Below are 12834 nucleotides of genomic sequence, written 5' to 3' on the forward strand. Positions count from 1 at the left end.
TTGAAACTTTTCTTCATACCACATCCTCTTTGCCCAACTCTGTCCTTCTGCCTGAAGATTAGAACTTGTTATAGAAGGAATCCAAGAAAAAGATTCATTTTCTGACATTTAAAAATATTATTTGGAAGCAAGTTTTATAATAACCTTGAGAGCTAGGATATTGTCATGAGAAAAGATTGTCAAATTTCTTTCTCTCTCTCTTTAGCGTATCAAGAGCTAGGATATGTGGGTTAAACCATGCAAGCCCAAAAAGAAAAAGCAAACAGGGAAGTCACTTTTTTTCTGAACCTGGGGAAAGCAGAGAAGGAATGGATTAGAAGCGGAGGTTATGTACATGACTACAGTTGGGTGTCCTGGAAACAGACTCATTAAGGTAACCTTGGTGTTGCTGCTCTGTCTAGCAGGGGGAAGCAATTGCGTTTTATTTCCCCAGAGTAACCCTTGTCTCCCATATTATAGAAGCAGAAGCAAGAGAAAGGCTTGCTAGAATCTCTGTGGTTGTGCAGGGAGCATACAGAGGGACCACTCTGACTAAGATCAGTGGTGGTCACACTCAGATCTCTGATTAGTTCACAGACACATCCTTGGGCAGATCAGGCTCATCAGAGACTCCCTTTAGGACTGTTCTAGATCTGAGAGTTGAACAAAGGTTAATAGACATGGACTTAAGCATTAGAGGCCAGGGACATGTAAAGACAAAACAGACAGAAGATTTACTTCGCAATCAGCTGATGCCAGTCAGTGTACAGCTCAGGACTAGCCAGGGGCCTGTCCCCTCAACATTGCAAGCCCACTCCCCCACTTCGGTGCTCGTTACGGTGAGAGGGTAGAGAAATTACGGGAGGGGTTATTTGAAAGATGCTTTAACCCTATGATTAGTTCAGGTTTTAAACTGGATCTGAGATTTAGTTAAGTTTTGGCTTTTTTTTTTTTTTAAACTAACCAGTGGGTGGTTTCTCATGAAAGAGATCAGAACAACCAATGAGAAATAAAGGGCATATAAAATTTTTTTTCTTTGTCTCTATGTTATAGAAGGTTCACTTATAGTCCAAGTGAATTTCTTTCTAGAACTCAAATTGTTAGAAGGTCATCAGACTGCAGAAAGAAGCTTTGAGAAAAATAGCTAAACCTAAAGATGAGGTAGAAATTCAGAACTTTCCAATTTTACTTTAGTGAAAATTTCTGTGGGAGGAGATGAATGACCAATCCACATTTTTTGCTTTGTCATCCCTTCCTTGTAAAACATAGTCAGGCACAGAGGAAAAGAAGAGCTTGTGCTACTCAACTAACATGAATCCTTACTAATCTTAGTTGCTCTTATAGGGAACTCTCAAAGGCAAAAACTGACATGAGTTATAAGAGGGGAAAAGATCTGTGTATTCTCATCACATAGAATACACATATTTTAAGTAGATTTTTCTCTTATATTAATATTTCTCTGTAACTTAGGTCCTTCCAATGAAGAAAAAGGATTTAGTTTCTGGGTAGGAAATGTAAAACACATACATATTTTAACACATAGAACCTAAGGTGTATGCACTTGTTTTGCATGCATGTAATATTTACTGAATCAAATAATTTGAAGTGATTCTGATATTGCCATTTATTTATTTATTTATTTATTTTGCTCTTGGCCTTAAATGTCAAAAAAGTTGGTATTTAATTTTGTAATCACTGTACTATAAAAGGCAGAATGATGAGAATCCAGAAAAAAGTCTATGAATAGATGGTCTATGATCTTTGGTTCTTTGATATACCTCTTACAACTCCATGAAGAAAAAGTGGTGCCTGTGAAATTGAAAAAAACATATTAAAGAATATAGGTCAAGATCTTGGCATTAAATATTTATTGAATAATGCAAATAGTCTCATTAATGCACTTTAAGTTGGTAGTTCTAATCATTCTTGTAGCATTTGCCGTCCTTCCTGGCTGTTCTAAGTGACTCACAAGGTGAGATTCTTTCATCTCTGCCAACACAAGCCTCACACTGGGACTCAAAGCACATAGGAGAAATAATGTGAGGGTTTAACTGACTCCAAATTGTTCCAAGATTATTTTTATGACTAGGGATAATAGCTTCACCTTTTTATTCAATTTAATGGTAGTAATTTTATATCCTTTGCTTTATTCTAGAAAGTCCTAAAGAATAGCATTGTCTTGCAGACCTGCAGAGCTTGTTTCCCACTCAGGGAAGGTGGCTGGGCTTATCAGCTCTTGGGCAACAACACAGCCTCCAAGAAGGAGATGTGTTCATGGAAAGGGTAGTTTATTAGCCCTCTTATGTGAGGCTCTCTCAACAACTATGACAGGAGAGTTTCAAAGGTCAATAGCTACCATTTTATGCTGCCAAACGTGTAATATGACATATTTTGATTTTTCTCAGTTTTTTCTTTAATTTCTTGTACTATGGAAGAGATGGTAGTTAAAAAGGGAAGAACATTAAAAATAAAAAGGAACCTATGTAATATTAATACCTTTTCAAATAAGGCAGAATTGATATAAATTCAAATTCAATACTCACCCAGTTCAACTATCAGAGCTCAGTTTTCTGCCCTTAATTTGTTTCCATAACCTTCTGTGTTGTATTCATATCAGAAGTACTGAGTTTTCCTCCCTAGTTGTTCTAAAGCATAAATTCAGTGGATTGCTTTTGTCTCAAGTTTATCTAATTTACTTAGTAAAGTGACATTATTTCTGAATTACTGCTTTAGGAAGGTCAAGTACTATTTATTTTTAAAGCAATAAAAGAAAAGCTATTAGATATTTAGGCATAAACACTCAAATAGTGAAGTATTACTTAGTATTAATTGCTTTTAAGTCATCATAATTTTCACACAATATGCATGCCAATCACACACACATTTGATCAGCCATCCAAATGTTCATTTATTAACTAACTCACATTCTTTTAAAAAAGATGCTAACCACTGTATAGCAAAATATAGTTCCCTACTCTAAGATGCAAAGTTAATCAGTGTACTTTAGATTTTGAACTTTTAGATTGATTAATCATATTGTTTCCATTATTATTAAAAGAGCATATGAGATTGCTCATATGTGGAATCTAAAAAACAAAAACAAAAAAAACAAAGCATAAATACAAAACAGAAATAGACTCATAGACATAGAATACAAACTTGTGGTTGCCAAGGGGGTGGAGGGTGGGAAGGGATAGACGGGATTTTAAAATTGTAGAATAGATAAACAAGATTATACTGTATAGCACAGGGAAATACATACAAGATCTTATGGAAGCTCACAGAGAAAAAAGTGTGACAATGAATATATGTGTGTTCATGTATAGCTGAAAAATTGTGCTCTACACTGGAATTTGACACAACATTGTAAAATAACTATAAATCAATAAAAAATGTTAAAAAAAAGAGCATTAGTACTGCTGTTTTCCCACAAGCTGTTATTATTACAAATCAGCATAACTTTACTACTTTATTTAAAAATGGCAGAAAGTATAAACTAATAGATTTGTTGGTTTTTTTTTTTTTAAACAAAAATAGTTTTATTGTAACATGGTGAAGCTTTTTTGGTTTTGCTGCATTTAACAAGCTAAGAACAGAATGGTTTTAGTGAGAGAATAGTTTTTGTTGTGGGAACTATCTTGATAAGCCTCTAATGGAGGAAGAAGGAGAGGAGCCTAGGGAGGCGAGGAACTTAGGTCAGCACAAAGCAAGAAACGAAAGAGATGGTAGAACTTCCCTATGTGATGGCAAAACAGGAATTTGGGGAAAGGAGAAGAGAGAGGAAAAAAAGGGAGCAAGATGGTGGAAAGCTGAAACCCTGTGTAAATTCCCCATCTTCCAAAAACCTCATGTGAAGTTTCCAGTATACTTAAAATGCATGTAAATATAGCTTATTTGATGGGATTTGAGAAGGACCAGAGATCTGGATGGCATTAAGCCAGTGTAGGGAAACCAGGAGACAAATGGTATCATGATCCCTATCCTAAACTAAGCTAACTCTGTTTAGTTCTGTGCAGGATCCCCAAACCAGATGTGAGCTAAACTCTCACTGACTTTACACACACACACACACACACACACACACACACACACACACACACATACAGACACACACAGACACACACACACACACAGATATGCAGGCAGGCAGACATAAAAGTCTTTCTTAAAATGCCTATTCATATGTTAGTTCCAGCTTGGAAAAAAAATTTTGCCGCCTTATTGTCAACTAAGGAAAAATATTATAAACTAGTAGAACCAAAGACCATGTAATAACTTATCACTGTATTTCATATTTTTATCATGTTAACCAGTGCACAAAAATGTGAATATATATATTATACATAATATTTATTACACATGTGCAATAAAAGTCATATATAAACAATTCTACATCATTTACAAACTATCCATTCTATAGATAGATTTGTTGTTAAAATCCCTAATCCCTTGTTTATTTCCCAACTGTCCAGATCCTTGCTTGCAGGTATAGGTAAAAGTAATGCAAGTCTGTTTAATTGTTACATAAGCAATCGTAATTAGCAATATAAATTTTATAATCTTTATAAAAGGTCATACTATTGATTCTAAACCTAGATAGAAATAATTTTGTGTTTGGAGTATCCCAAGGTGCCCTTTACAACTTACCTATTTCTACTGAGATTAAATATTTAAAAAACATGAACATTTTCTTTGATTTTTATTTTTTCAGCAAGAATTCACATGAAATCTTCTGAGGTCTAATATTTTTAATTCCTTCACACTTCTTAAGTAAGTATTCCCCATATGCTAAAAGACGAAACTCAGAAGTTCAAAATAAACAGTTTTTTTTTCATGATGAAAAATCCAAAGCTACTTATTGAATTTTCTCAATTTTAATCGCCTTGAAGCCTTGAAGAACTGCATCTGGCCAGAAATCACTCTCCATCTCCTATTTCTTCCAACCTTACCTTCAATTCTTCCCCGTTCCACTTTTGTGCAGACACATTAAGCATATACATGAGTATATATTCAGCATGTAGGGCGGTACTGTGTTACAGATGGAAAAAAAAACCATATATTAACTCAGTGGAAAAGAAAGCACTTTGTACTTTCATTCAGTCTTTTGTTCTTCCGATGGACAGTAAGTTCCCATCTGCCAAGCACTGTGCTAGACACTGAAGACAAAGAAAAAGCAAGGCATGATCATAAGTGAATGATATGATGGGAATGCATTAGGAGCTAGGAGACGAAAGCACCTGAGTCTGTGTAGAGAGAATGAGGGAGCTCCGGTAATGGTTTCTTAAAATGACTTTAACGCTGAAAGCTGAAAGATAAATACAAATTAGCTCCACAAAGAGAAGAGTGGGAGGAAGAGCCGGTGGAGATGAGAAGTCCAGAGAGAATATGGCCCATTCAATGAATTTTTAAAAAGTCAGTAATACTGGAACACGGAACAAAAGGAGGTGGGGAAGAGGCAGCAGAAAGGCTTGAGAGGTAGTCAGGGGCCAGAGCCGGCAGGCTTCGTTTTCATCCTAATGGCAATGACAGGCCATTCAAGGGCTTAAATAAGAGAATCAATATAATAAAATATGCTTTAAAAGTATGATGGCTTATTTGTGAAGAATATATGAGGGAAAGCAGTGCTGAGCATCAGTGAAAGCAAAGCTGTTGTAGAAATTCAGGTTACGAGCTGCGGGTGGCTGCCCTGAGTTTGTGATTGAAGGTGAAGAGAAATGAAAACATCCAGTAGTTATTTAGAAGCTAGAATGGATAATAAATAGTGAGTTTCTGTATATGAGTATTGGGGGGAAATGTGGTGAAGGAAGGCTGCCAGAAGTTTAATGTGGATAACTATGGATATTGGGTTTTTTTTTTAATTGAAATTAGTTGATTTACAATGTTGTGTTAATTTCTAGTACACAGCATAATGATTCAATTATACACACACACACATATATATATATATATATATATATTCCTTTTCATATAATTTCTAGTATGCAGCATAGTGAGTTATACATATATATATATAATTTTTTTCATATTCTTTTTCATTCTAGGCCATTAAAGGTATTGAATATAGTTCCCTGTGTTACACAGTAGGACTTTGTTGTTTAACTATTTTATATATAGTAGTCAGTATCTGCAAATCCCAAATTCCTAATTTATCCCTTCCCACACCTTTTCCCCTTGGTAACCATAAGTTTGTTTTCTATGTCTGTGAGTCTGTCTATTTCATAAGTAAGTTCATTTGTATTTTTTTCTTTAAGATTCCACATATAAGTGATATCATATGATATTTTTCTTTCTCTCTCTGGCTTACTTCACTTAGTATGATGATCTCCAGGTCCATCCATGTTCCTGCAAATGGCATTATTTTATTCTTTTTTATGGCTGAGTAGTATTCATATATATATATCTCTCACAACTTCTTTATCCAGTAGTCTGTGGATGGACATTTAAGTTGCCTCCATGTCTTGGCTATTGTAAATAGAGCTGCTATGAACATTGGGATGCATGTGTCTTTTCAAATTAGAGTTTCCTCCAAATATATGCCCAGGAGTGGGATTGATGGATCATAGGGTAAGTCTATTTTCAGTTTTTTAAGGCATCTCCACACAAAAACATGGAATGTTTACAAATTTGCATGTCATTCTTGCACAGAGGTTGTGCTAATCTTCTCTGTATCGTTTCAATTTTAGTATATAGGCTGCCAGAATGAGCACTGGATATTGGTTTTATTCTTTGAGAGTAAACATGAAGATGACAATAAAGAAGGGTGTGTGTGTGTTGTGATGGGTTCAGTTTGAATTTGTTGATTTGAGGATTCAACAAGATACTTAGGCAGAAATATTTAAAAGGTAGTTGGACATTTGGGATAAGAGTTTTGGAAAATGGTAGGAGTAGGTCATTAGTACATGAGGGATAAGTGAAGATTTCAGAATAGACAAAACCACTTAGGCAATGTAGAGTGATAATAGAAGAAAGCTCAGTACAGACGCCAAAGGAACACCCACCTTCAAGGATTGATGTGTAGCAGTGGAAGAAGGGAATAGTGTGGTGTGGTGTCCTGTCACAGAGCCAAAGTGGAAGAATGCTTTCTGAAGAAAGGAAGTTAAAAAAAAATAAGCATTGTCGTTTGGATTTAGTAATGAGGAAGTCGCTAGTGCCTAATAGAATATTTATAACTATAATAGGAAAATGCTCAGCAACAGGGATGGTGTGAGTTGAGAAATAACAAGAATGATGAGAAAAGTAATGTCATCAACTGTGCCTGTAGTGAAAGTTTATAAAAATGGAACCATCTCCTAGGAAGTGCCAAAAGCGTCAGAAAGTGGAGAGAAGTGGAGAAAGTAGTGTTTACAGAGAAGAACTTCAGTAGTTGACAAGCAGCACAGTTAGGCAGGGCCTTTGAGCACCTAGCTTGCAGTGACATTTACAGCCGTTAGTGTCTTTGGTGATCCTACATCCTCACAGTTGTTTGCTGTTACACGCTAGACAGTGTGAAACTCGGAGGAAGAGACTGGGCATGATGATTATGATAATAGCATGGCTGGAGTACTCCAAGGTGTATCTTAGAACTCCCTGTTGGGAATTCATATTAGGACAACCTCCTACCCTGAGGGAGGTGAAAAGCAATTGTAAATAAAATAAATGAGATGGAGAGCCAAATCTCAACTAGGCACATAACTAACAGAGGCCAAGGTCGGTAGGCTTAAATGCCAATAAAAATGTTATCACTGTCTATATGAGAGGTATGCGGGGGCACAAGTGCAGTTGGCAATCCTGATACTACGAGCATCACAGAGAATGCCTCTAGTTAGAATACAGGGTACCCACCCCAGAAAAAATGGACAGGAAAGCAGCCAAGGCCATTTGGAGTAATTAAGTGCAGCAGTCTGTGTCCTATGAATACGTATTTTAGTGTGTATGGCAAGTGAGTGAGGAGGTATTTTTACATGTGGGGGCTACAGATGGAGCATGTCTTTTAAATATGCAGTAATTCACATTATGGAATTTATATTAACTCATACCATGAAAGGTACTTCATCCTTCTTTATCTAATTGCTCTTGCTTGATTGCTTTACATAGATCCCAGCTTAAAACTGACCTTTAATGCCATATAGTGTTCCTATGTCCACAGGTGAATTGTACCTAATTTTCTCTGGATAATTTTATTATTTTGGTTGACAGTTACACTATATCACACAACACTGCTTTAATTTTTTTGGAGGAAAATGTAACTGGAGGCATAACAACCAAAGTTCTTGCTTTAATTTTTAAAAGCTTGTAAGGAGTATTATTTTAGGAAAAGCAGAAGAGTTACAAATAAATTTAAATCCGTTTTTCCTGGTCATATGAATTGTTCATTTTAACTTCAGTTGTGGTCATAAACAAGATTTTTTCAAAGCTACCTTTTTGAGCTGCTACATTTTTTAAATGATTGCAGGTTTTTCATAGCTGCATCTAGGCCACTGCAAAGCTCTGAAACACAGAGTTAGATGCTGCTTCGTCTAACTGACAATTTGGCCAGAAGGGAGAAGAATTTATAGCAAGGCCATGTTTAACACTGGCTTCTCAGCACCATGGTCAGCACACTCAAAACCCAAACTCACGCAGAGGGGTCATCACATCTGGAAGGAAGTTGGTTGGGGTGGCATTGGTAGCCCCTTCAGAGACCTGACCCTTCATCTAGGAACGTGACATTCTTTAGGAAACATGAAAAGGAAACATCTTGGTTTATCCACAGCACCACGTTGTTACTAGCAACTCAGGTCTCATCTCCCTTCTCGCTTAACTTTTGTACAACAGAACCCACCAAAACTTGAGAAGAACAGACAGTCACAAAAGGAATCAGATTTAGGGGGTGAAATCTGTTCTAGGTCTTTCCCACTATGTCAGCTCAGATGAAGTTTTCTGTGCTCTAGGTAAGTTCAAGGACAGAGTTTTGGGAGATAATTGCAGAAGAAAGAATCTATAGAAACGTGGAACAATTTTACTAAGACTTTAAAAAGTATTGAAGTTATTGGGTATAATGGAACTGGACTCAGAGTCAAGATTCCTAGGGACAAAGAGATGAGGCCTTTGTGTAACCTCTAGAAATTCATTTAATTTCCCAGATTTTAATTCCTTCAGGAGTAAAAGGTCTAGACTAGATGATAACAGTATCACATTGTTTTCAAAAGGACTTATATGTATGTATGTCATGATTCCATATCTACATAATTTTAGCATCCTGTTTACAGTATGTTTGTTGGATTCTGTTCTCCTTCAAGTGAGAAATTGCAGAGAAGGAAAAAAAATTATCCATATGAGGACAAAAACTGAGATGACAAGCAATTATACAATGGGAGCAATTAATTACACTAAAAATTAAAAGCTTGTACCTGCATATTTTAGGCCCTTAGACTGCATAACAATCTGTCATCTATTTGCATCTGTCTTATCATTTAGATATTGCAATATCCTTAGCATTTATCATATATTCTGGGAACAACATTTCACTGAAGAAAATTAAAAAATAATCTTTACCCTTCATCAAGCAGAAGGAGGTAATACCAGGCTGCCTGTAGTGTCTGAGGTGCTCATGTAGGGGAATGTGAATGTTCATTTAGGACTCATTCCTGGCTGGAAGATTCCTGGTTCAAACTTGTCCCTGGAGGGGAAAAAACAAACAGAAACAAAGGATTTGGGATTGTGAAAAACCCTCAAGGTAAAAAGGCAATGAAGATAAAAAGGGAAAGAGGGTGGAAGAGATGTGCTTTAGGAATGAGATCTCCTAGACAAAATGTGGGGCGAAGAGAAGGAGTGGGAAGAGGCTTTGTTGGCAGCTACAAGCACTGGTGACTATGGTTTAGTGACAGCAAAGCAAGATCTCCAGTTTCTATGCCTGAATTTTTATGCTTTCACACTTTTGTTCTCACCCTTAGTAGCAAAGAAAACACACGTGCATTTCCCTAAACTCAGACTTACTGAATCAGGAATTACAGTCTTAATGCCCTAATAAAATTCCTTCAAAAATTAAACCTGATATAAAAGATAGGGAAAAATCAGTGTTCACAGTGCTGCTAGCAGCTACTCCAGCCAGAAATCTGAGAAATATTAGGCATGAATTGAAAGGGAAAAACAAAAACAAAAACAGAAAATCTCCTGAGAGACAGAGATCTGGAGGAGCTGTGATTGTTGTTGGCTTCCTACCTAAGTTTTTTCCTTCTAATCTTTGCTTACACTTTGAGACCTTTAAGGAGAAGATTCTCTTAGAAGTGAAAAGGGAGCAGAAGTTATTCAAGCAAGATGAATCAAGGTATTAAAAAGCTCAGGAATGTGAAAGTGGCTTGGCATAGATGAACTCTTTGGGAGATGGTTAAGATTCTTCAGGAAATATCGAAAGATGGAACATGGGAGTAAAATTGGGTAAGGCCATCTTGTAAAGGGACATTTACCACATTAAGGTGTGTAGCTTTCATTTGGGGACAATAAGGAGAAAGGTCAGTATTTCAAAAAGGTAGTCGCATTTGTTTTTGAAAGATAACTGGTATGAGCGTAGATGCTGGGTTGGAGTGGGGAAGGGGCAGAAGGGACGAGTTGAACCTACTGGAATAATCCAGCCAAGAGGTGGAGGAAGGAAGCACTTAAGGCAGTTGTGACAGTAAAGACGAGGAGGGGACAAACTGGAGAGATATTTGAAGGGTAAATTTAATTGGGCTTAATAAAAGATTGCGTGAGTGGTGTAAAATTGCTAAGGACAACTCTAAACATAGGAGTTTGGAGAACTGGGTGACTGACAATTTTATCAGCTGGAGTAGGAAATGCAAGAACTAAGTCACTTGTAATTTTGGCCAGGCTGGGTCAGCCTGCAGGATATCCAGGTGGAAACACTCTTCCAGTAATCTTGGAGCCCACAAAAGAGTGAAAAAAAAATGTGGGGTTTACCATAGATATCTAATACTACAAATGCACTACCATTGTACACCCATGTCTCCTTCCTCCATCCAGTTTCTTCACCATCCAAAATACCCCAAAACTCTCTGAGGTCGGATTTTTTAGTCTGTGAAATTTAGCTGGAAAAGGGCCTCCAGACAGAAAGTCTGTCAAAGCACCAGCTCAAACCTATAAGGACACTATTGTATACTGGAAAAAATTAAGAAAACATAATAATCTCTCCAAAATGTAAGTTTTAGTAATCAAATGTATTAATATTATGTCAGGTCCCAGTAAGACTTATGGGAAGTACTTCCAATTTTTCCAAAGTCCTTATTTAAACAGTTTTTTGTCAAATACATTCAACTTGAAATTATTTTAGACATCTTTTATTCATACAGTTGATGCAATTTAAGGACCATGATGTATCCTCTCACTCCTTAATTTAAAAAACAAATAAATGTCTTCCATTTAAGGTGTGAGTTCAGCATGACAATTTGATGTCCTAGTCAGTTGTTATAAATGGTGTTTTATTTGTATTTGACTGTGTGTGTTGTTCACCAAAATAACATGTTCAAGACATGTTGCGCCTCTGCATAGCACTTTCTGTGATGATAATAGGTAATATTCTGAAATGAACAGATTTCTAGGCAGTTTTGCAAAATCATAAATACATTTTACACAAATTGCTGAACATTTTAAATGAGGCCAGTAGTGCTCATACATACCTTAAGCCATTTCTTAAATACACAGGGTTAAATATAAAGGTCTATCGACTTGGTTAATGAAATTAAAGAAGTGAAATTTAAATGTCATTTAATTACCTTTTTGGTGCAACTAAGAATTCTCAGAAGAAACCAAGAAACCACCAAAATCCTTTGATGAAATAGACTTACATTTATTTAAATAATGATTATTTCTGGGATTTTTTTACTTAATGATTTTCTTTTCCTCACTTGTTCCCTTCTAGTATTCCTTGGCAAAGTCAACAAAAACAGATTCTAAGTCCATCCTCTTTTCCCCTCTTCTCCAGATGCACCCTAGTTCGAGTAACAGTCATCTCTTGTCTGGGGACTCAGACCGTTTCTCTATTCTTCCACTCTCATCCATCCCTTACATAGATCCTCCCTTCAGAACAACCTTTTAAAACAGAATATGCCATGTAATCACTTAAAACCTTCCAAAGGCCCCCATTACACATAAAACAAAAGCCAAAACTTAAACGTTACACTGTTTCAGTCCTTCGTCATCCTGTGCTTGTCTGTTTCCAACCAGAATTTGCACTGTCCTCTCTAGCCTAGTCTGTGCCCATCTTAAGGTCCTGGCACCAGATCTTTGTATTTTGAACACTGTTTCCTTCATTTTTGCTTAGCTGCTTCCTTTTTTGTGTCCCAGATCTCCCAGCTTAGACAGAAGAGCCTTCCTATCACCCAGCGTAAAGCAACTGCCTCATTATTGCAGCCAGCCAGCATGTTTTAACTCTCTTCTCAGCACTTGTATGCAGTCACATTTGCAAAGACCTCTCTTGCTTGTTTCTTTATGTGTTTGTTGTCCACCTTCCTCTATGTAATGTTAAATCCCGGGACTGTTCTGTGCACGAGAGAGATGATCACAGGGGTGGGGAGCACAGTTATTGGCATCAATGGCCAAGGTTTGAAACTTTGGTTATAACTGTGCCATCTCTAGAAAGTTATTAAAACTAACTTTGCCTCAGTTTCTCACCTGTTAAATAGGGATAACATTAGTATTTACCTCATCAAGCTCTTGTGAATATTAAATGAGTTAAACAGGGACTGGTGCATTTTAAGCACCTGAGAAACAGCATCTATTATTCACCTCTGGATTTCAACAGCTAAACAGTTCTGCGTACAAGTGGGAACTTAATAAATATTTTTTAAAAAAGAAAAGAAACCTATTATACCCGTATTTATATTGAAGTGTTTTTTGTCTCTT

General features: G+C 36.5%; 1 long non-coding RNA gene and 1 other non-coding gene across 2 annotated transcripts in view; both read right to left on the bottom strand.

Annotated features, from left to right (window-relative positions):
- Positions 1–1653: 1653 nt before the first annotated feature.
- Positions 1654–12834, bottom strand: part of LOC116665249 — a 49472-nt gene continuing 38291 nt past the window's right edge. The window contains exons 2-4 of the long non-coding RNA XR_004321769.1: positions 9493–9616; positions 4929–5007; positions 1654–1788 (exon numbers count right to left, since the gene is read on the bottom strand). This is a non-coding gene — a long non-coding RNA (uncharacterized LOC116665249). The remainder of the gene's footprint in view (positions 1789–4928; positions 5008–9492; positions 9617–12834) is intronic.
- LOC116665564 lies at positions 6581–6686 on the bottom strand. The gene has a single exon (XR_004322222.1). It is a non-coding gene; the product is annotated as a U6 spliceosomal RNA (small nuclear RNA).

This window comes from Camelus ferus, chromosome 8 (genome assembly GCF_009834535.1).
Source record: "Camelus ferus isolate YT-003-E chromosome 8, BCGSAC_Cfer_1.0, whole genome shotgun sequence".
Classification (NCBI taxonomy): domain Eukaryota; kingdom Metazoa; phylum Chordata; class Mammalia; order Artiodactyla; family Camelidae; genus Camelus; species Camelus ferus.